The following is a 22623-nucleotide window of genomic DNA, read 5'->3' as shown; positions in this document are numbered from 1 at the left end:
AACATCCTCCAGCATGACCGGTTTGGCGGTGGGTCAGTCATAGTGTGGGGTGGCATTTCTTTGGGGGGCCGCACAGCCCTCCATGTGCTCGCCAGAGGTAGCCTGACTGCCATTAGGTACCGAGATGCGATCCTCAGACCCCTTGTGAGACCATATACTGGTGCGGTTGGCCCTGGGTTCCTCCTAATGCAAGACAATGCTAGACCTCATGTGGCTGGAGTGTGTCAGCAGTTCCTGCAAGAGGAAGGCATTGATGCTATGGACTGGCCCGCCCGTTCCCCAGACCTGAATCCAATTGAGCACATCTGGGACATCATGTCTCGCTCCATCCACCAACGCCACGTTGCACCACAGACTGTCCAGGAGTTGGCGTTTGCTTTAGTCCAGGTCTGGGACGAGATCCCTCAGGAGACCATCCGCCACCTCATCAGGAGCATGCCCAGGCGTTGTAGGGAGGTCATACAGGCACGTGGAGGCCACACACACTACTGAGCCTCATTTTGACATTACATCAAAGTTGGATCAGCCTGTAGTGTGGTTTCCATTTTAATTTTGAGTGTGACTCCAAATCCAGACCTCCATGGGTTGGTAAATTTAAATTCCATTGATAATTTTTGTGTGATTTTGTTGTCAGCACATTCAACTATGTAAAGAAAAAAGTATTTAATAAGAGTATTTCATTTATTCAGATCTAGGATGTGTTATTTTAGTGTTCCCTTTATTTTTTTGAGCAGTGTGTATATATATATATAGATTAGTCATAGTCATGATGTGGCGTGGCCCTCTTTGGGTATAGTGAGTGGCTTCACCCTCTCCCTCCAACACCCAGGTTCTGTTATCTCAGGTCGTAAATTCCTGGAGAGAGAACAAAGGAACTTCTACATCACAGAGCTTGAGAACTGAACAATATTCATGTTTTGGAGAATGTGCAAACGGTTGGTAGAAACAACAGCTACGACCCGGTCCATTTTGTTTCATGTTTGTGACCTCATGAAAGACACTACAGCCACATTACCATATCTCTGTTTATACAGGAGCCGCCGTTATGAGGTTTGCGTCTAATTATTGTATAAAATGAATGAGAAAAGAGTAAACTATTTGTGAAATTATGTAATGTGATTTTAAACTGTTAATGTGAGAGAATTGTATTCCCTTTTTTAAAGTTTAACTAAGTCATTGGCCCGCCTCCATGAGCACCCACATGATCTGGCTCATGGGAATTTCTATTGTCTTAAAAGTCAGGGATTTTTTTCTTTTTAAGTAAGAATGCACAACTATTTTTATTGTTTAATTAAATTATTAGTGGGTCTTATGGTTGTGGGAGGAATAAATGTATTAATGTGTAATTTCATAAGCTCTGAGTTAATTTAGATTTTTGTTGACCGCTTTAAATGCAGTGTATTTGACTGTTAATTGTACAACAAAGATTATTTCGAGAATGTTTAAAAGATAAAGATATACACTACCGTTCAGAAGTTTGGGGTCACTTAGAAATGTCCTTGTTTTTGAAAGAAAAGGATGCAGCCTAGAAGGCCAGCATCCCGGAGTTGCCTCTTCACTGTTGACTTTGAGACTGGTGTTTTGTGGGTACTATTTAATGAAGCTGCCAGTTGAGGACTTGTGAGGCGTCTGTTTCTCAAACCAAACACTCTAATGTAGCTGTCTTCTTGCTCAGTTGTGCACCGGGGCCTCCCAGTACTTCTATTCTGGTTAGAGCTAGTTTGCGCTGTTCTGGGAAGGGAGAAGTACGCAGCGTTGTACGAGATCTTCAGTTTCTTGGCAATTTCTCGCATGGAATAGCCTTCATTTCGCAGAACAAGAATAGACTGACGAGTTTCAGAAGAAAGGTCTATGTGTCTGGCCATTTTGAGCCTGTAATCGAACCCACAAATGCTGATGCTCCAGATACTCAACTAGTCTAAAGAATGACGGTTTTATTGCTTCTTTAATGAGAACAACAGTTTAAAGCTTTGCTAACATAATTGCAAAAGGGTTTTCTAATGATCAATTAGCTTTTTAAAATGATGAACTTGGATTAGCTAACACAACGTGCCATTGGAAGACAGGAGTGATTGTTGCTGATAATGGGCCTCTGTACGCCTATGTAGATATTCCATAAAAAATCTGCCGTTTCCAGCTACAATAGTCATTTACAACATTAACCATGTCTACACTGTATTTCTGATCAATTTGATGTAATTTGAATGGATAAAAAATGTGCTTTTCTTTTAAAAACAAGGACATTTCTAAGTGACCCCAAACTTTTGAACAGTAGTGTTTCTGATAGGTATAGATACATATAGATAGTGAATCGCTCATCAGTTAGAAAAAATCTGAGTTTTAGGCCATATCGCCCAGCCCTTTCTGTTATATCAGCAAAGGGGGGACCAACACTGTCCTCTTTGTTCTCTACTGAAATATAAATATAATATTTTTGTGTAGAAATGTTGCCCGGGAATAATGTTTTTTAATTGAATTTCCCATCGGCTAATTAATTGGGGAACAATTTATCTAAGGATGTGGAAACTCAAAATGCATTGGTTATTTCGCTAAAATATCTTCCTGAGACCCAGCAATTCATTTTTGTCCTTTCTAGTGGACATCAGTTCTTGTTCCGCTTCTGAGGTCGTACAAGGGACAAAGTCTTGTTGTCCATTTGAGATATCCATTTCAATGATATCACATGTGTAGGGGTGTGACCTTCAACCCTGTCTGCCATCAAAATTATCAGATTTTATGGAAATTTGAAAATAGGTGTGTAATTATACTTTTTGTGAGTTTGATATTCAAATTGTTTCTTGTATGTGAATGTCTCAGGAATAGTTAAGGACTGTGTAATAATGAATGTATTAATGATCACCACAGAGGATAATTTTGCGCTTGCATTAAAATACGTATTTCTTTAAAAAATAAAGTCTAGCAAACACAAATACCCACAAGGAGGATAAAATGCACTGCTCGTTAGCTGTGTAATTGATTAACCTAACAGTACATGTAATCACTTCAAATGGCAGATGCACACGCTTCACGCGCTCCGTACATCTCAATGCCATACCAGATACTTGCTAAAACTGTCAATATTGCGAGAATATAATTGTAATACCTACATAAAGCTGAGACTCTCAACAGTCACAACAGTAGTAGTTGTCAAAACAATGCTATTGCATTTAGAACCGTTGTACAATCAGAAAGCATTTTTCTCTCCCTCTCCTATACTTGAGTCGGAGCACATGGATAAACTCGCATAGGGGCAGGGCAGACACTTTCATGCAGGAATCAGGGTATTAATGCACATTGGGCTACTGTTTGACTGAATCAAAATATAACTTTTTGAGTGAAGTGACGAGCTAGAATTTGCAGCTCGCACCAGTGCGACCAATTAAAAAGTAAACTTGCACAACCAACTCAAATTGTCACACTCTGGAGCCCTGTCTGTGTTTTTCTTTGCCTAACAACCTGTACTAGCATGACAACATGCTTCTGACGCTGGCACCTTGGCATTTCTCACCGGCCGTGTCTGACTACTGAGGAGCCTGACCCCCACACTGTATGACTAATACCGAGGGGGCATAGGAGGGAGTGGGTGAAGGAAGGAGGGAGTGAGGTAATTGGGAAAGCGGAGGAGGGAAACGTTAGCAGCGTTGGAGTCTCTCTCCACCACCTGGAGGATGAAGTCAGTCAGCCTGGCAGTAGAACTCCAGTCTGCATCAGACCCTAGGAGAGATGTAAGCAGGATGGATCAGCCCTGCCCTACCTTGGCCTGCTACAGGGGATCTGTGTGGGCTGAGGTACCTGGGCATATGCTGGTGGGAGTGGGGGATCTAAATATTGGTACTGGTGCCAGGCAGCCTGTCATCTCAATGGCTATAGTGAGCACTACAGTGAAATACCTAATTTCCTCAGCAATGGGAGGCATCCCTTGAGAGCCCATGGTAGGGGGATGAATGAGAGATTTAATAGAGGTAGAATGGTACTGCAGTGTTAGTTGGCACACTGCAGCAACGCCCCACCTTTCCCGCATGGAGCTAATACCCTGATTCACGCTGAAGAAGATGGCTGACATTTTACATGTTCCTAACAATTCTGTTTTTTGTTAGTATTTTTGCGTGGTTTAGCTTATTTTTGTTACTTATTTCGTACATAATGTTGCTGCTACTGTCTCTTATGACCGAAAATAACTTCTGGACATCAGAACAGCAATCTACTCACCACGAACTGGCAGAAGTTTATTTTTATTTTTTTTCCTATGAGCCAGACGTGAAGGACATACTGCTTTCCCGGGAACAGGCCCAAATATGCGTGTAGAGACGACGGAGAAAAAGAGGACGGAGGTCTGGCTGCCTTCTGAATTCGTAGGCGATCAAATAAATCTCCCCTGCCTTCCGTTCTACTAGCTAACGTGCAATTGTTGGAAAATAAAATTGACGACCTACGAGGAAGATTAATCTCCCAACGGGACATTAAAATCTGTAATCTTATACTTCACGAAGTCGTGGCTGAACAACAACATTATAAACATACAGCGTATAACCAGGCAGCTGTATCGGCATTATAGAACAGCGGTGTCTGGTAAGACAAGGGGGGGTGGACTATACATATTGTAAACAACAGCTGGTGCACGATATCTAAGGAAGTCTTGATTTTACTCGCCTGAGGTAGTGTGGTCTACAGCTTATCATGAGATACTCTATCTACCTAGAGTTTTTCATCTGTATTTTTCGTAGATGTCTACATGCCACCACAGACCGATGCTGGCATTAAGACCACACTCAATGAGCTGTATTACACCATAAGCAAACAGGAAAACACTCATCCAGAGGCGGCACATTAATGCAGGGAAACTTTAATCGGTTTTACCAAATTTCTATCAGCATGTTAAATGTGCAACCAGAGTAAAATAAAAGGGCTTGCAAACCATTACAGACTACAAAGGGAAGCACAGCCAAGAGCTGCCCAGTGACACGAGCCTACCAGACGAGCTGAACTACTTCTATGCTCGCTTCGAGGCAAGTAACACTAAAACCTGCATGAGAGCACCAGCTGTTCCGGAGAACGGTGTGATCATGCTCTGAGTAAGACCTTTTAAACAGGTCAACATTCACAAGGCCGTAGGGCCAGATGGATTACCAGGACGTGTACTGCGAGCATACGCTGACCAACTGGCAAGTGTCTTCACTGACATTTTCAACCTCCCTGTCCAAGTTTGTAATACCACCATGTTTTCAGCAGACCACCATTGTCCCTGTGCCCTCAACATGATCAAGACATATGAGATGATTGTGGGCTACAGGAAAAGGAGGACTGAGCACGCCCCATTCTCATCGACGGAGCTGTAGTGGAGCAGATTGAGAGCTTGTTTCTTTAAAGTAATTTGACCCATGAAGGCCTGATTCACACAGTCTCCTCTGAACAGTTGATGCTGATGTGTCTGTTACTTGAACTCTGTGAAGCATTTATTTGGGCTGCAATTTCTGAGGCTGGTAACTAATGAACTTATCCTCAACAGCAGAGGTAACTCTGGGGTTCCATTCCTGTGGTGGTCCTCGTCAGAGCCAGTTTCATCAAAGAGCTTGATGGTTTTTGTGACTGCACTTGAAGAAACGTTCAAAGTTCATGAAGATTTCCGGATTGACTGACTATGTCTTAATAAAGTAATGGACTGTCGTTTCTCTTTGCTTATTTGAGCTGTTCTTGCCATAATATGGACTTAATATTTTACCAAATAGGGCTATCTTCCGTATATCACCCCTACCTTGTCACATAACTGATTGGCTCAAACGCATTAAGGTAAGAATATCCACAAATTAACTTTTAACAAGGCACACCTGTTAATTGAAATGCATTCCAGGTGACTACCTCATGAAGCTGAGAAAATGTGAAGAGTGCAAAGCTTTCAAAGCAAAGGGTGGCTATTTTGAAGAATCTCAAATATAAAATATATTTTGATTTCTTTAACACTTCTTTTGGTTACTAAATGATTCCATATGTAAATTCATAGTTTTGATGTCTTCACTATAATTCTACAATGTAGAAAATAGTAAAAATAAAGAAAAACCCTTGAATATGTCCAAACTTATGACTGGTACTGTATATGCAGTGCATTCGGAAAGTGTTCAGACCCCTTGACTTTTTTTACTTTTGTGTTACCTTACACTTACAGCCTTATTCTAAAATTGATTCATTTGTTTTTTCCCATCATCAATCTACACACAATACCCCATAATGACAAAGCAAATACTGTTTAAAAAATAATAATTTGTGCAAATCTATAAAAAAAATGTAATATCACATGTACATAAGTATTCAGACCCTTTAATGCTGCCACCATCCTTCACCGTAGGGATGATGCCAAGTTTCCTCCAGGTGTGACGCTTGGCATTCAGGCCAAAGAGTTCAATCTTGGTTTCATCAGACCAGAGACACATTCTCGTTTCTCATGGTCTGACAGACCTTTAGGTGCCTTTTGTCAAAATCCAAGCAGGCTGTTGTGCCTTTTACTGAGCACTGGCTTCCGTCTGGCCACTTTACCATAAAGTTCCGATTTGGTGGCGTGCTGCATTTATGGTTGTCCTTCTGGTAGGTTCTCCCATCAACACAGAGGAACTTTGGAGCTCTGTCATATTGACCATCGGGTTCTTGGTTACCTCCCTGACCAAGGCCCTTCTCCCCTGATTGCTCAATTTGGCCGGGCAGCCAGCTCTAGGACGAGTCTTGGTGGTTCCAAGCTTCTTCCATTTAAGAATGGAGGCAACAGTGTTCTTGGGGACCGTCAATGCTGCAGACATTTTTTGGTACCCTTCCCCAGATCTGTGTCTCAGAGCTCTAGGGACAATTCCTTCGACCCAATGGCTTGGTTTTTGCTCTGACATGCACTGTCAACTGTGGGACCTTATGTAGAAAGGTGTGTGCCTTTCCAAATCATGTCCAATCAATTGAATTTACCACAGACGGACTCCAATCAAGTTGTAGAAACATCTCAAGGATGAACAATGAAACAGTATGTACCTGAGCTGAATTTTGAGTCTCCATCAAATGTATTTATAAAGCCCTTTTTACATCAGCCGATGTCACAAAGTGCTATACAGAAACCCAGCCTATAACCCCAAACATCAAGCAATGCAGATGTAGAAGCACGGTGGCTAGGAAAAACTCCCTAGAAAGGTGGGAACCTAGGAAGAAACCTAGAGAGGAACCAGGCTCTGAGGGGTGTCCAGTCCTCTGCTGGCTGTGCCGGGTTGGGATTATAACCGTACATGGCCAAGCTGTTCAAATGTTCATAGATGACCAGCAAGGTCAAATAATAATCACAGGTGTTGTAGAGGCTGCAACAGGTCAGCACCTGAGTAAATGTCAGTTGGCTTGTCATAGCCAATCATTCCGAGTCAGAGACAGCAGGTGTGGTAGAGAGTTGAAAACAGCATGTCCGGGACAAGGTAGCACGTCCGGTGAACTGCAGGCAGATCAGTTGAAACTGGAGCAGCAGCACGACCAGGTGGACTGGGGTCAGCAAGGAGTCATAAGGTCAGGTAGCCCTGAGGCATGTTCCCAGGGCTCAGGTCCTCTGGGAGGAGAGGGAGAGAATTAGAGGGTGCATATTTAAATTCACACAGGACATCAGATAAGACAGGAGAAATACTCCAGATACAGTTGAAGTCGGAAGTTTACATACACCTTAGCCAAATACATTTAAACTCAGTTTTTCACAATTCCTGACATTGAATCTTAGTAATAATTCCCTGTCTTAGGTCAGTTAGGATCACCACTTTATTTTAAGAATGTGAAATGTCAGAATAATAGTAGAGAGAATGATTTATTTCAGCTTTTATTTCTTTCATCACATTCCCAGTGGGTCAGTATTTTACATACACACAATTTGTATTTGGGAGCATTGCCTTTAAATGGTTTAACTTGTTTTAAACGTTGCCTTCCACAAGCTTCCCACAATAAGTTTCCTAAGTTTTCCATTCCTCCTGACATAGCTGGTGTAACTGAGTCAGTTTTGTAGGCCTCTTTGCTCGCACATGCTTTTTCAGTTCTGCCCACAAATTTTCTATGGGATTGAGGTCAGGGCTTTGTGATGGCCACTCCCAATACCTTGACTTTGTTGTCCTTAAGCCATATCCTGACTGATGTCTTGAGATGTTGCTTCAATATATCCACATAATTTCTCTTCCTCATGATGCCATCTATTGTGAAGTGCACCAGTCCTTCCTGCAGCAAAGCACCCCCCACAACATGATGCTGCCAACCCCGTGCTTCACGGTTGGGATGGTGTTCTTCGGCTTGCAATCCTCCCCCTTTTTCCTCCAAACATAACGATGGTCATTATGGCCAAACAGTTATATTTTTGTTTCATCAGACCAGAGGACATTATTCCAAAAAGTTCAATCTTTGTCCCCATGTGCAGTTGCAAACCGTAGTCTGGCTTTTTCATGGCAGTTTTGGAGCAGTGGCTTCTTCCTTGCTGAGCGGCCTTTCAGGTTATGTCGATATATAGGACTCATTTTACTGTGGATAATAGATACTTTTGTACCTGTTTCCTCCAGCATCTTCACAAGGTCCTTTGCTCTTGTTCTGGGATTGATTTGCACTTTTCGCACCAAAGTACGTTCATATCTAGGAGACAGAATGCGTCTCCTTCCTGAGCTGTATGACGACTGTGTACTATTGTTTGTACAGATGAACGTGGTACCTTCAGGCGTTTGGAAATTGCCTCCAAGGATGAACCAGACTCATGGGGGTCTACAATTTTTTTTTTCTGAGGTCTTGGCTGATTTCTTTTGATTTTCCCATGATGTCAAGCAAAGAGGCACTGAGTTTGAAGGTATGCCTTGAAATACATCCACAGGTACACCTCCAATTGACTCAAATGATGTCAATTAGCCTATCAGAAGCTTCCAAAGCCATGACATCATTTTTCTGGAATTCTCCAAGCTGTTTAGAGGCACAGTAAACTTAGTTAATGTAAACTTCTGACCCATTGGAATTGTGATACAGTGAGTTATAAGTGAAATAATCTGTCTGTGAACAATTGTTGGAAAAATTACTTGTGTCATGCACAGAGTAGATGTCCCAACCGACTTGCCAAAACTATAGTTTGTCAACAAGAAATTTGTGGAGTGGTTGAAAAATTAGTTTTAATGACTCCAACCTAAGTTTATGTAAACTTCCGACTTCAGCTGTATAACTTATCCCCCTGACACAAACTATTGCAGTATAAATACTGGAGGCTGAGACAGGATGGGTCTCATAGCAACGGGTCTGAAATCTTATGGTTAAGGTATTTCAATTTTTTTGCTTTGTCATTTTGTTTTATTGTGTAGATTGATTAGGAAACAATTGTATTCATTTTAGAATAAGGCTGTAACGTAAAAATGTGGAAAAAATCGAAGGGGTCTGAATACTTTCCAAATGCACTCTATATGAACAAAATTGTATTTCTACCAGTAAGTGTTATTTTAGGATTATTTTCTTTGGCAACTGTGGTATGAGCTGAATAAACGCCTCCATTCTGTACATTGCCTTGGAAGAATGAACTCCGCAAAGGGACTCTGCTTCGCCTTGTTTCTGAGAACGTCTACGTTTATCCCTTCCGTAATGAAGTTTTTGATTTTGGTTTAGCCAGTGTGCACAATTGAGTTTTCCCCTTTTCCTGATATAAGTTGAAGAAATTGTGAAAATGAGACTAAAGGGCACTTTCTTAATTCTGATCCCTCTTGAAACCCTTTCAGGGTGGTTTGAGCTCATTATAGTCCACTTGTTTGCCCAGCGTTCGTTTGTCCTACAGTCCTGCCACCAGGTCATTAGTAGCAGATCACAGTTTAAGATTGTTCTGCTTAATTATAGTTGACTTCTGCTGGGCTTGAAATGTTGGTTTGCTGATTTTTGTTGTGGGGGTGTGTGTGAGGGGTGCTTAACAGTGTGTGAAGGGTGACCAGATTCTGCGGGCTATGAAACAGCCAATCCGTATTCCAGAGGAGCAGCCAGTAAAAGACCACACAATCCTTTTTACTACTCTGTGTGAGCTCCGGGTTGTGAAAGGCATGCAGATGGAAAAGGGGATTTTTACTATCCAATTTCACCCTTTCTCTTTCTCTAGCATTGCTGTTGGTTTTGAGTTGACACCGAGAGAATGGGATAAAATAAAACATGTATTTCAAGCATTGACTGTTATTGTGACCTTTTTTCATTTTCTCTTCTTCACTCTACCATAATATTTGCTGAGAATTAATAAATCAGTCAATGTTCATTCTAACAATGCCCAGATAAGACTAAATAAAAGGATTAGCTGGAAACCCGTCAAGATAAATGCTCATTTGTTCTGTGTGGGCCCATGCTAATGTAATATGGCTGCTTGCACGTCACGGTGTACTCATTTGCTGCCAGGGTTGTGATCAGTAGGCATGAAATAGGATAACTATTGCTAAGTGAAATGGTTAGCTAGTAGTAATGGGGTGAGCAATATAGTTATGTATCGCAAAATATTATTTTTGGACATTATTATATCAATATTTGACTCCAAGTCATTTGTGTAAAATAAATAAGTAAAGTGTCCCCTCCCCTTGCACATTTCACAACAGCCCAGGAAGAGAATTCCCTTGTATGACAAGGCGCAAAGTAAATCTCCTTGGCGCTGGCCTGGGCTGCCTCTATACATTTTGAATGGGGGACCGCGAGAGTACACTGCACCATGAATTATACACATTAGAAGCGAGGAATAATCTCCACACCGCGGACAGCCTTCAACGACACCAAACTGGTAATCATGTCGGACAGGGAGAGGTGGAGCCAAGGACAAAGCCAAAACACCTCTTTTTTTAATGTGTCGCCGCAAGGTATCTCTCCCTCACGATGTTGCTGACCAATGGCCTCATGGGATTGGTCTGCAGGTGCACTGAGCTCTAATTGACCTCTGGATGGTCTTCAGGGGACGTCTGTGATCAAAATAATGCTGAATACTTTTGTTTTAGGTGTAGATGTGTCATCCTCTAGTGCTAAGTGGAATGGTATGTTTTGAGAACTTGGAATAAGTGAAAAATAATATATAAAAAAAAAAAAATTCGCCGCTGAACTGATTTATGATATCAATGCAAATAGTAATACATTTAACTGAAATAGAAAAAGGACATCTTATAATTTTAACCCCCATCATCTTCTCTGCAGTAATAAAGTGTGAGCCTTTGTTCTCTGATGGAACCCTCCAGAACCTGTCCGTCCCGTTCCAACTTGAATGTGGCTTCACCTCTCTGACCTACTATGAGAACAACCCAGCCAAGGAGCTCTCCTAACTGGCCTAGAGATGAACATGATAGGTAAGTAACAGTCTCAACATACAGTAACAGCCTGGGCTTTAGAAGGCCTACAGTTTTGGTCATGGAAGTGCTCTGGGCAAACGGACTCGCTTCCAGCAGAACTTCCTTGCCCAGCTGATCCTGGATGTCAAGAGTAAGGAGGGTACCCCAGCTCCCGAGCTAGACTTTGAGCTGACCCTCTCCCCCACCACTGGCCTGCCTGCCCAAGGTAAGCATTCTCTACCCCTTTCACCTTCACCCTCACTCTCATGGGGGGCAAATCCAGTGTGATCCTAAGTGTCTCCAGCAGAGGGGGACCTCTACCCCTCGACCATAACTGATATCATGTTGTGGCGCTGAAATGGCCTTGGATGATCAGGACAAAAAGTGACTCCAGGGAGATGTTTCACTCGCTCGCTGCTTCATTGCAGGACTTGTATGTTCTGTTAAGATTAATTACCATTATCTAAATGTGATTTCTGTCATTCTGAGCCCTGTCGGTGGACGCCCTAATGGGTTTACGCACCGAATGCATATGGGTCCGGTATATTTATCAAATGGCCGGTAAATAAAACATCTTCCCGGTCAGTGTCTGGTGCCACATTTTCCTGACGGAAACCCTGACACTACACACACACATGCACCCCTACTTGCTCCTTCATATCTACTCCGCTTGCCACTGCAAGGCACCTCATCCCTGGCCTGCATGATCTGCGGAGACTCCTCTCACCACAGATTTCCTCGCAGGTTCTCGGTTCTAAATTAGATGAAATGTGTAGCTTCATCATCTCGTTACACATGTGATTCAAGTAGGCATTTCTATTGCTATACAGCCTAGGCTTCCTCTTTGGATCCACCCTTATTTTGAAAATTGAATTGTAGTGTGTCAACCTGTTTTTGCTTTGTCGTTATGGGGTATATTGTGTAGATTGAGGGGGCAAATAATTTAATCCATTTTAGAATAAGGCTGTGATGTAACAATGTGGAAAAAGTGAAGGGGTCTGAATACTTTCTGAATGCATTGTACACTGCTCAAAAAAATAAAGGGAACACTAAAATAACACATCCTAGATCTGAATGAATGAAATATTCTTATTAAATACTTTTTTCTTTACATAGTTGAATGTGCTGACAACAAAATCACACACACATTATCAATGGAAATCAAATTTATCAACCCATGGAGGTCTGGATTTGGAGTCACACTCAAAATAAAAGTGGAAAACCACACTACAGGCTGATCCAACTTTGATGTAATGTCCTTAAAACAAGTCAAAATGAGGCTCAGTAGTGTGTGTGGCCTCCACGTGCCTGTATGACCTCCCTACAACGCCTGGGCATGCTCCTGATGAGGTGGCGGATGGTCTCCTGAGGGATCTCCTCCCAGACCTGGACTAAAGCATCCGCCAACTCCTGGACAGTCTGTGGTGCAACGTGGCGTTGGTGGATGGAGCGAGACATGATGTCCCAGATGTGCTCAATTGGATTCAGGTCTGGGGAACGGGCGGGCCAGTCCATAGCATCAATGCCTTCCTCTTGCAGGAACTGCTGACACAATCCAGCCACATGAGGTCTAGCATTGTCTTGCATTAGGAGGAACCCAGGGCCAATCGCACCAGCATATGGTCTCACAAGGGGTCTGAGGATCTCATCTCGGTACCTAATGGCAGTCAGGCTACCTCTGGCGAGCACATGGAGGGCTGTGCGGCCCCCCAAAGAAATGCCACCCCACACCATGACTGACCCACCGCCAAACCGGTCATGCTGGAGGATGTTGCAGACAGCAGAACGTTCTCCACAGCGTCTCCAGACTCTGTCACGTCTGTCACATGTGCTCAGTGTGAACCTGCTTTCATCTGTGAAGAGCACAGGGCGCCAGTGGCGAATTTGCCAATCTTGGTGTTCTCTGGCAAATGCCAAACGTCCTGCACGGTGTTGGGCTGTAAGCACAACCCCCACCTGTGGACGTCGGGCCCTCATACCACCCTCATGGAGTCTGTTTCTGACCGTTTGAGCAGACACATGCACATTTGTGTCCTGCTGGAGGTCATTTTGCAGGACTCTGGCAGTGCTCCTCCTGCTCCTCCTTGCACAAAGGCGGAGGTAGCGGTCCTGCTGCTGGGTTGTTGCCCTCCTACGGCCTCCTCCATGTCTCCTGATGTACTGGCCTGTCTCCTGGTAGCGGCTCCATGCTCTGGACACTACGCTGACAGACACAGCAAACCTTCTTGCCACAGCTCGCATTGATGTGCCATCCTGGATGAGCTGCACTACCTGGGCCACTTGTGTAGGTTGTAGACTCCGTCTCATGCTACCACTAGAGTGAAAGCACCGCCAGCATTCAAAAGTGACCAAAACATCAGCCAGGAAGCATAGGAACTGAGAAGTGGTCTGTGGTCACCACCTGCAGAACCACTCCTTTATTGGGGGTGTCTTGCTAATTGACTATAATTTCCACCTGTTGTCTATTCCATTTGCACAACAGCATGTGAAATGTATTGTCAATCAGTGTTGCTTCCTAAGTGGACAGTTTGATTTCACAGAAGTGTGATTGACTTGGAGTTACATTGTGTTGTTTAAGTGTTCCCTTTATTTTTTTGAGCAGTGTACTTTAACATGACCAAAAAACAAATGGAACTGTAGAAATTATAATGGACCTTCATTCGTACAGTTTCTTGACTGGGTCCAGCTCTCTAATAAACACCAAAATGAAAGCTAGACAGTCGGAGGATAGAACATTCAAAAAATGATGGATGAAGGACTTTTGTATTTTGACGGCGAGGAAATATAACACATTTTCAGTGTGGCCCTCCAGACCTTGTAGAAGACAAATTTGTTTGACACCTCTGGTCTGGAGACTATTTGAGGATGGCAACTCATTCCGACAGTCGTACCAGTTTCTCTCCACTCTTATCTTCATATTCTCAACATTTAAGAAATCAATCAACTTCAATTTATGTCATTTTTTATTCCAATTCAAAATGAACATTCTCCGTTTCTTTTCAATATCTTTTCAAATTCAATACTCAGTTATTTTGGGTAACATCTCCCAGGAACACCTCAAAAACTGCTCTCCTTCAAATACAAAATGAAAAATAATCTCCTGGACATTCCATACAATGACTGATTGCAATAATGTTCTGCCGCTATTGATTAACCCCTGATGCATTGTTTTTCATTTTCTTTAAATCCTCAACTATGTATTTCCGTTTAATTAATAAGGATATAGTTTATTTATTTTGTGCCTTGAAAGCCCCTCAGGGTAGTTTTTTCTTCCTCTCCAGCACATGCACTTTTCGCTTTCCTTTTTAACTCATTACATGGTTTTGTATTTTTCTTGTGTGCAAATATATTGAATTCTCTTTTCTCATATCAAAACTGGTTAAACCATTTTTTTTATTACCTTGTAGGCACCTGCATCTTACAACAAATAGGGTAAATGACACTTGCCTAAAATCACTTGCCTCCAATCAAATATATTAGAATTTTGAATAATTTTGCCCAGGCATTTTCTGATTATGAAATGAAAAATCTTAATTATTATTATTATTATTATTAATTATTATTATTATTTATTATTATTATTTATTATTAAATATTATTATTATATTATTATTTTTTGGTTCTGTGCTGTTGTAAATCGCAGTGTTTTTTCAATTTCAACTTATTTTAGAAGGGATCGAATCATGCATGGGGGGCCAATATACTTGACCTTATCTGTACCAGTAATTGACTTCTCGCTGTTGGTTGGTATGTAGACTTCACAGTGTTAGCCCCCTGGTCTGTCCCTACATTCAATTATTTAAGATCTAATAGATGTGACAAAATGCTTCATATGCTCTATAGCAGTGTCGTGGCGAGTGTAGTGACCTATGCCATTGTGTGCTGGAAATTGAGGGGAATAGGCGTTGTCGTACCCTCTTTACGACTGTCCTGGTGTGTTTGGACCATGGTAGTTTGTTGGTGATGTGGACACCAAGGAACTTGACGCTCTCAACCTGCTCCACTACAGCGCCGTTGATGAGAATGGGGGCGTGCTCAGTCCTCCTTTTCCTGTAGTCCACAATCATCTCATTTGTCTTGATCAAGTTGAGTGAGAGGTTGTTGTTCTGGCACCACACGGCCAGGTCTCTGACCTCCTCCCTATAGGCTGTCTCATCGTTGTCTGAGATCAGGCCTACCACTGTTGTCATCAGCAAACTTAATGATGGTGTTGGAGTTGTGCCTGGACATGCAGTCATGAGTGAACAGGGAGTACAGGAGGGGACTGAGCACGCACCCCTGAAGGGCCCCAGTGTTGAGGATCAGCGTGGTGGATGTGTTGTTACCTACCCTTACCACCTGGGGGCGGCCCATCAGAAAGTCCAGGATCCAATTGCAGAGGGAGGTGTTTAGTCCCAGGGTCCTTAGCTTATTGATGAGCTTTGAGGACACTATGGTGTTGAACGCTGAGCTGTAGTCAATGAATAGCATTCTCACATAGGTGTTCCTTTTGTCCAGGTGGGAAAGGGCAGTGTGGAGTGCAATAGAGATTGGATCTGTTTGGGCGGTATGCAAATTGGAGTGGGTCTAGGGTTTCTGGGATAATGGCGTTGATGTGAGCCATTACCAGCCTTTTCAAAGCACTTCATGGCTACAGACGTGAGTGCTACGGGTTGGTAGTCATTTAGGCTGGTTACCTTAGTTCCTGTGCCTATGAACACTATGGTGGTCTGCTTGAAACGTGTTGGTATTACAGACTCCGTCAGGGACAGGTTTAAAATGTCAGCGAAGACGCTTGCCAGTTGGTCAGCGCATGCTCGGAATACACATCCTGGTAATCCGTCTGGCCCTGTGACCAAGTGAATGTTGACCCATTTAAAGGTCTTACATCGGCTGTGGAGAGCATGATCAGACAGTCTTCTAGAACAGCTGATGCTCTCATGCATGTTTCAGTGTTACTTGCCTTGAAGCGAGCATAGAAGTAATTTAGCTTTTCTGGTTGGCTCGTGTCACTGGGCACCTCGCGGCTTTGCTTCCCTTTGTAGTCTGTAATAGTTTACAAGCCCTGCCACATCCGACGAGTGTCGGAGCCGGTGTAATACGATTCAATCTTAGTCCTGTAATGACACTTTGCCTGTTTGCTGGTTCATCGGAGGGCATAGTGGGATTTCTTATAAGCGTCTAGGTTAGAGTTCCGCTCCTTGAAAGCGGCAGCTCTACCCTTTATCTCAGTGCGGATGTTGCCTGTAATCCATGGCTTCTGCTTGGGGTATGTACATACAGTCACTGGAGGGGACGTCATCGACGCACTTATTGATGAAGTCAGTGACTGATGTGGTGTACTCCTATACCATCGGAAGAATCCCGGAACATATTCCAGCCTGTGCTAGCAAAACAGTCCTCTATCTTAGCATCTGATTCATCTGACCACTTTTTTTATTGACCTAGTCACTGGTGCTTCCTGCTTTAGTTTTTGATTTTAAGCAGGAATCAGGAGGATAGAATTATGGTCAGATTTGCCAAATGGAGGGCGAGGGAGAGCTCTGTACGCATCTTTGTGTGTGGATTAAAGGTGGTCTGTAGTTTTTTTCCGCTCTGGTTGCACATTTAACATGCTGGTAGAAATGATGATAAAGGATATTAAGTTTTCCTGCATTGAAGTCCCCGGCCACTAGGAGCGCCGCCTCTGGATGAGCATTTTTCTGTTTGCTAATGGCCGTATAAAGCTCATTGAGTGCGGTCCTCGTGCCAGCATTGGTTTGTGGTGATAAATAGACAGCTATGAAGAATATTGATGAAAACTCTCTTGGTAAATAGTGTGGTCTACAGCTTCTCATGAAATGCTCTATCTCAGGTGAGCAAAACCTCGAGACTTCTTTAGATTTCGTGCTCCAGCTGTTGTTTACAAATATACACAGACCGCCACCCCTTGTCTTACCGGAGGCAGCCGTTCTATCCTGGCAAAAAAGCATAAATCCCTCCAGCTGTATGTTATTCATGTCGTTGTTCAGCCACGACTCGGTGAAGCATAAGATATTACAGTTTTTAATGTCCTGTTGGTAGGATATACATCCTCGTAGTCTATTTTATTATCCAATCATTGTACGTTGGCTAATTGGACCGTTGGTAAAGGCAGATTGCCCACTCGCCGTCAGATCCTTACAAGGCACCCAGACCTACGTCCCCAATATCTCTGTCTCTTTCTCCTATAAATGATGAAGATGAGGGCCTTGTCAGGCGTCTGAAGTAAATCCTTTGCGTCTGACTCGTTAAAGAAACAATCTTCTTTCAGTACAGGGTGAGTAATCACCGAAAACACTCACAAACCTTTACAGATGCACAATTGAGAGCATCCTGTCGGGTGTATCACCGCCTGGTACAGCCACGACTCGGTGAAGCATAAGATATTACAGTTTTTAATGTCCTGTTGGTAGGATATACATCCTCGTAGTCTATTTTATTATCCAATCATTGTACGTTGGCTAATTGGACCGTTGGTAAAGGCAGATTGCCCACTCGCCGTCAGATCCTTACAAGGCACCCAGACCTACGTCCCCAATATCTCTGTCTCTTTCTCCTATGAATGATGAAGATGAGGGCCTTGTCAGGCGTCTGAAGTAAATCCTTTGCGTCTGACTCGTTAAAGAAACAATCTTCTTTCAGTACAGGGTGAGTAATCACCGAAAACACTCACAAACCTTTACAGATGCACAATTGAGAGCATCCTGTCGGGTGTATCACCGCCTGGTACAGAAACTGCTCCGTCCACAACCGTAAGGCTCTCCAGAGGGTAGTGAGGTATGCACAACGCATCACCGGGGGCAAACTACCTGCCCTCCAGGACCCCTACAGCACCCGATGTCACAGGAAGGCCAAAAAGATCATCACGGACAACAACCACCTGAGCCACTGCCTGTTCACCCCGCTATTCATCCAGAAGGTGACGTCAGTACAGGTGCATCAAAGCTGGGACCGAGAGACTGAAAAACAGCTTCTATCTCAAGGCCATCAGACTGTTAAACAGCCACCACTAACATTGAGTGGCTGCTGCCAACATACTGACTCAAATCTCTAGCCACTTTAATAATTAAAAATTGGATGTAGTATATGTATCACTAATCACTTTAAACAATGCCACTTTATATAATTTTTACATACCCTACATTACTCATATCATATGTATATGCTGTACTCTATACCATCTACTGCATCTTGCCAATGCCGCACGGCCATCGCTCATCCATGTATTTATATGTACATATTCTTATTCATTGCTTTACACTTGTGTGTATATGGTAGATGTTGTGAAATTGTTAGGGTACTTGTTAGATATTACTGCACGGTCAGAACTAGAAGCACAAGCATTTCGCTACACTCGCATTAACATCTGCTGACCATGTGTATGTGACCAATAACATTTTATTTGAATCGCTGTCCTGATATCTAGAAGCTCTTTTCAGTCATATGAGACGGTGGCAGAAACATTATGTCCAAAATAAGTTACAAATAACATGGAAAAACACGCACAATTGGTTAGGGGACTGTAAAACGGCAGCCATCTCCTGCGGCGCCATAAAAAATTATAATAATTGATGCATGCTTTGATTAAAACTATTTCCCAAATGGGATTAATAAAGTAAATACTCTACTGTCTACTCTATTAACCTGCACTCTGAAAAGATGTAAGCCGCTGATTTAAGACATCATCACACAAAGCCCAAATTACAGGAAGTGATGCTGTAACCACTCTGTTTGGTTATTACAGCGAGAATAATCTGCTGGGTTTTTGCTTAAGCATGCTGAGTATCTTAGAACCGCTTCACACTTGCTACATTTTTCGTAAAAATACAGTCTGCTACACATTACTCAAATGTAAACTTGCGTACTTGCTCTGTCTTGACCGCTCTCTCCGAAAGTAGCACACGACACTCGCCAGACAGTTGCCCCCCTTAAAGCAGGGCAGTGTAAACATAATTTTCTCCTTGTTTTCATGGGGCCCAGAGTTTTTCCTGATCTGGTTGTAGGCTAAGCTAACCAACTCTGGACCCTAGTTGTAGCGTTTGACATATAGTAAAAAAAAAACAGCTGTGAAAACAAAAAAGTGTTTTGTATTGGCTAGGATTTCTGATCAGGTCATATGGTAAAAAAAACACTACTTGGAAAACTACTGGCCCTAGGGAGGATGAAAACAAACCTTTTACACAGACAGAGACAACTGCTATTGGACAAAAACTAACAGAAAGAGTAACAGGGTAGGCCTTTGCATCTGTAATTAAAAAGATACTCGTACAGTTTGGGCTCCCGAGTGCCACAGAGGTCTTCGGCACTGCATCTCGGTGCAAGAGGCGTCACTACTGTCCCTTGTTTGAATCCAAGCTGTATCACATCCGGCCGTGATTGGGAGCCCCATAGGGCGGCGCACAATTGGCCCAGCGTCATCCGGGTTTGGCCCTGGGTAGGCCGTCATTGTAAATAATATTTTTTTCTTAACTGACTTGCCTAGTTAAAGGTAAAATAAATAAAAATACAATTACTTATTTTTTTTCTCAAATCAAGCTTTTATTTCTACAGCAAATTTCAGACGTGTAGTGAAACACAATGTGCTTCACAGGAAAAAACTAAAAATAATAAAAACTTTAATATTTACTACACAACAAACATAAGAGAATAAACAAAAGAATAACTAAAACGGAATGACTAAAAAGCTCCCTAAGGAATAGCAAAGCTGAAAAAAAAAATTAAGATCTCTTTTAAGTATGCCCACATTTTCGTCACTTCTCAGGTTCTCTGGCAGGCTATTCCAGAGGCTGGGTGTAGTAACTAAACTATCTAAACTCTCCATGCCTCTTGGTCCTAGGCTTTGGGATAGTTAAAAGCCCAGTGCAGAGGACCTGAGGGACCAACTGGGCACATAACTTAACTTAAAACCTCTTACGGCTGAGATCCCGTTAACGGGATCGAAATGACAACAGCCAATGAAAGTGCCGGGCGCCAAATTCAAAACTACATAAATCTCAAAATAAAAATTCCTCAGACATACAAGTATTTTACACCATTTTAAAGATACACTTCTTGTTAATCACACCACAGTGTCCGATTTCAAATAGACTTTTCGGCAAAAGCACCACAAACGATTATGTTAGGTCAGCACCTATTCACAGAAAAACACAGCCATTTTTCCAGCCAAAGAGAGGAGTCACAAAAATCAGAAATAGAGATAGAATGAATCACTAACCTTTGATCTTTATCAGATGACACTCATAGGACTTCATGTTACACAATACATGTATGTTTTGTTCGATAAAGTTCATATTTATATCCAAAAATCGCAGTTTACATTGGCGTGTTATGTTCAATAATGTTTTGCCTCTAAAACATCCGGTGATTTTGCAGAGAGCCACATCAATTTACAGAAATACTCATAATAAACATTGATAAAAGATACAAGTATTAAACATGGAACTTTAGATAAACTTCTCCTTAATGCAACCGCTGTGTCAGATTTCAAAAACACTTTACGGAAAAAGCACACTATGCTATAATCTGAGTACAGCGCTCAGAGCCCAAATAAGCCATAAAGATATCCGCCATTTTTTGGAGTCAACAGAAGTCAGAAATAGCATTATAAATATTAACTTTGATGAACAGAACTCATATGGCAGGCAAAAACCTGAGAAGTTCCACTTCCTGTTTGGATTTTTTCTGGGGGTGCCATATTTTCAACCAAGCTCTCATTGAAAATACAGAGAGAGATGGATGGGTTTTCACTTCCTACGGCTTCCACTAGATGTCAACAGTCAATAGAACTAAGTCGGATGACTCTAATGTGAAGGGGGGTCGAAGGAGACAGAAATTAGTAATCACTGCCATGAGGTGCCCACACATTGAACTGGTGCGTTCACGTGAGAGGGAGCTCCGTTCCATCGGTTAACTGAAGTCAATGTAATTCTCCGGTTGGAACGTTATTCAAGATGTATGTTAACAACATTCTAAAGATTGATTCAGTACATCGTTTGACATGTTTCTACTGACTGTAACGGAACGTTTGGACATTTCGTCACGTTATAGTGGTCGCGCTTTGAGACTTTGGTTAGGGTGTTTGGTAAACAATTCGAAAGTAGCTAATTTGACATAAATAACGGACATTAACGAACAAATCAAGCATTTATTGTGGACCTGGGATTCCTAGGACTGCATTCTGATGAATTCATCAAAGGTAAGGAAACATTTATCATGTATTTTCTGGTTTCTGTTGAGTCCAACATGGTGGCTAATTTGGCTAATCATCTGAGCTCCGTCTCAGATTATTGCATGGTTTATATTTCCGTTAAGTTTTTAAAAAATCTGACACAGCGGTTGCATTAAGCAGAGGTATATCTATAATTCTATGTGTATTACTTGTATTATCATTTATATTTATGTTGAGTATTTCTGTTGAAACGATGTGGCTATGCAAAGTCACTTGATTTTACAACTAGTGAATCTAACGCCTCAATGTAAATTCAGATTTTTTTATATAAATATGAACTTAATCAAACAAAACATGCATGTATTGTGTAACATGAAGTCCTATGAGTGTCATCTGATGACAATAATCGAAGGTTAGTGATTAATTTTATCTCTATTCTGGTTTTTGTGAAAGCTATCTTTAGCTGGAAAAAATGGCTGTGGTTATTGTGGTTTTGTGGTGACCTAACATAATCGTTTGTAGTGCTTTCGCTGAAAAACCTATTTGAAATCGGACACTTTGGTGGGATTAACAACAAGATTACCTTTAAAATGATATAATACACATGAATGTCTGAGGAATTTTAATTATGAGATTTCTGTTTTTTGAATTTGGCGCCCTGCATTTTGACTGGCTGTTGTCATATCGATCCCGTTAACGGGACTGCAGCCATATGAAGTTATGACAGAAGCTTGGAGGCTTTTATTGTAGGTGTGAAGATATTTCAATGTCATGTCTGGACGATAATAGGCTACACACTGATAACTCGTGCTTGGCTGCCAAATGTATAGCTCTCTCCATAATATTTACATTTATGAAGTGTGGTCATAATCATTATTTTAGCGATCCATTCATGGTAGACGTCCTTCCTAATAACAATGCCCCACATCCTGCTGATTTGAGCTGCTGAACCGTATTTGCACTTGACTATTTATGGATGAGTAAGTGAACTTGCCATTAACAAAAAGTTTTGCGGGGACGCTGCTTTCAGATCGATTGCCTTGGACAGGGCTCTCCAACGCTGTTCGTGGAGAGCTGCCATTCTGTAGGTTTTCACTCCAAACCTAATCTAGTGCTTCTGAATCAATAATTAGTTGGTTGATAAGCGGAGTCAGGTTAGTT

The 22623-nt window shown here is 42.2% G+C and overlaps 1 pseudogene; it reads left to right on the top strand.

Annotated features, from left to right (window-relative positions):
- The window catches only part of LOC129855806 (tetratricopeptide repeat protein 27-like), a 148362-nt pseudogene that overhangs the window by 25493 nt on the left and 100246 nt on the right, over positions 1–22623 (top strand).

The sequence above is a fragment of the Salvelinus fontinalis genome, chromosome 1 (assembly GCF_029448725.1).
Source record: "Salvelinus fontinalis isolate EN_2023a chromosome 1, ASM2944872v1, whole genome shotgun sequence".
NCBI lineage: Eukaryota > Metazoa > Chordata > Actinopteri > Salmoniformes > Salmonidae > Salvelinus > Salvelinus fontinalis.
The sequence above is the reverse complement of the archived record's forward strand: the minus strand, read 5'-3'. Positions and strand labels throughout refer to the sequence as shown.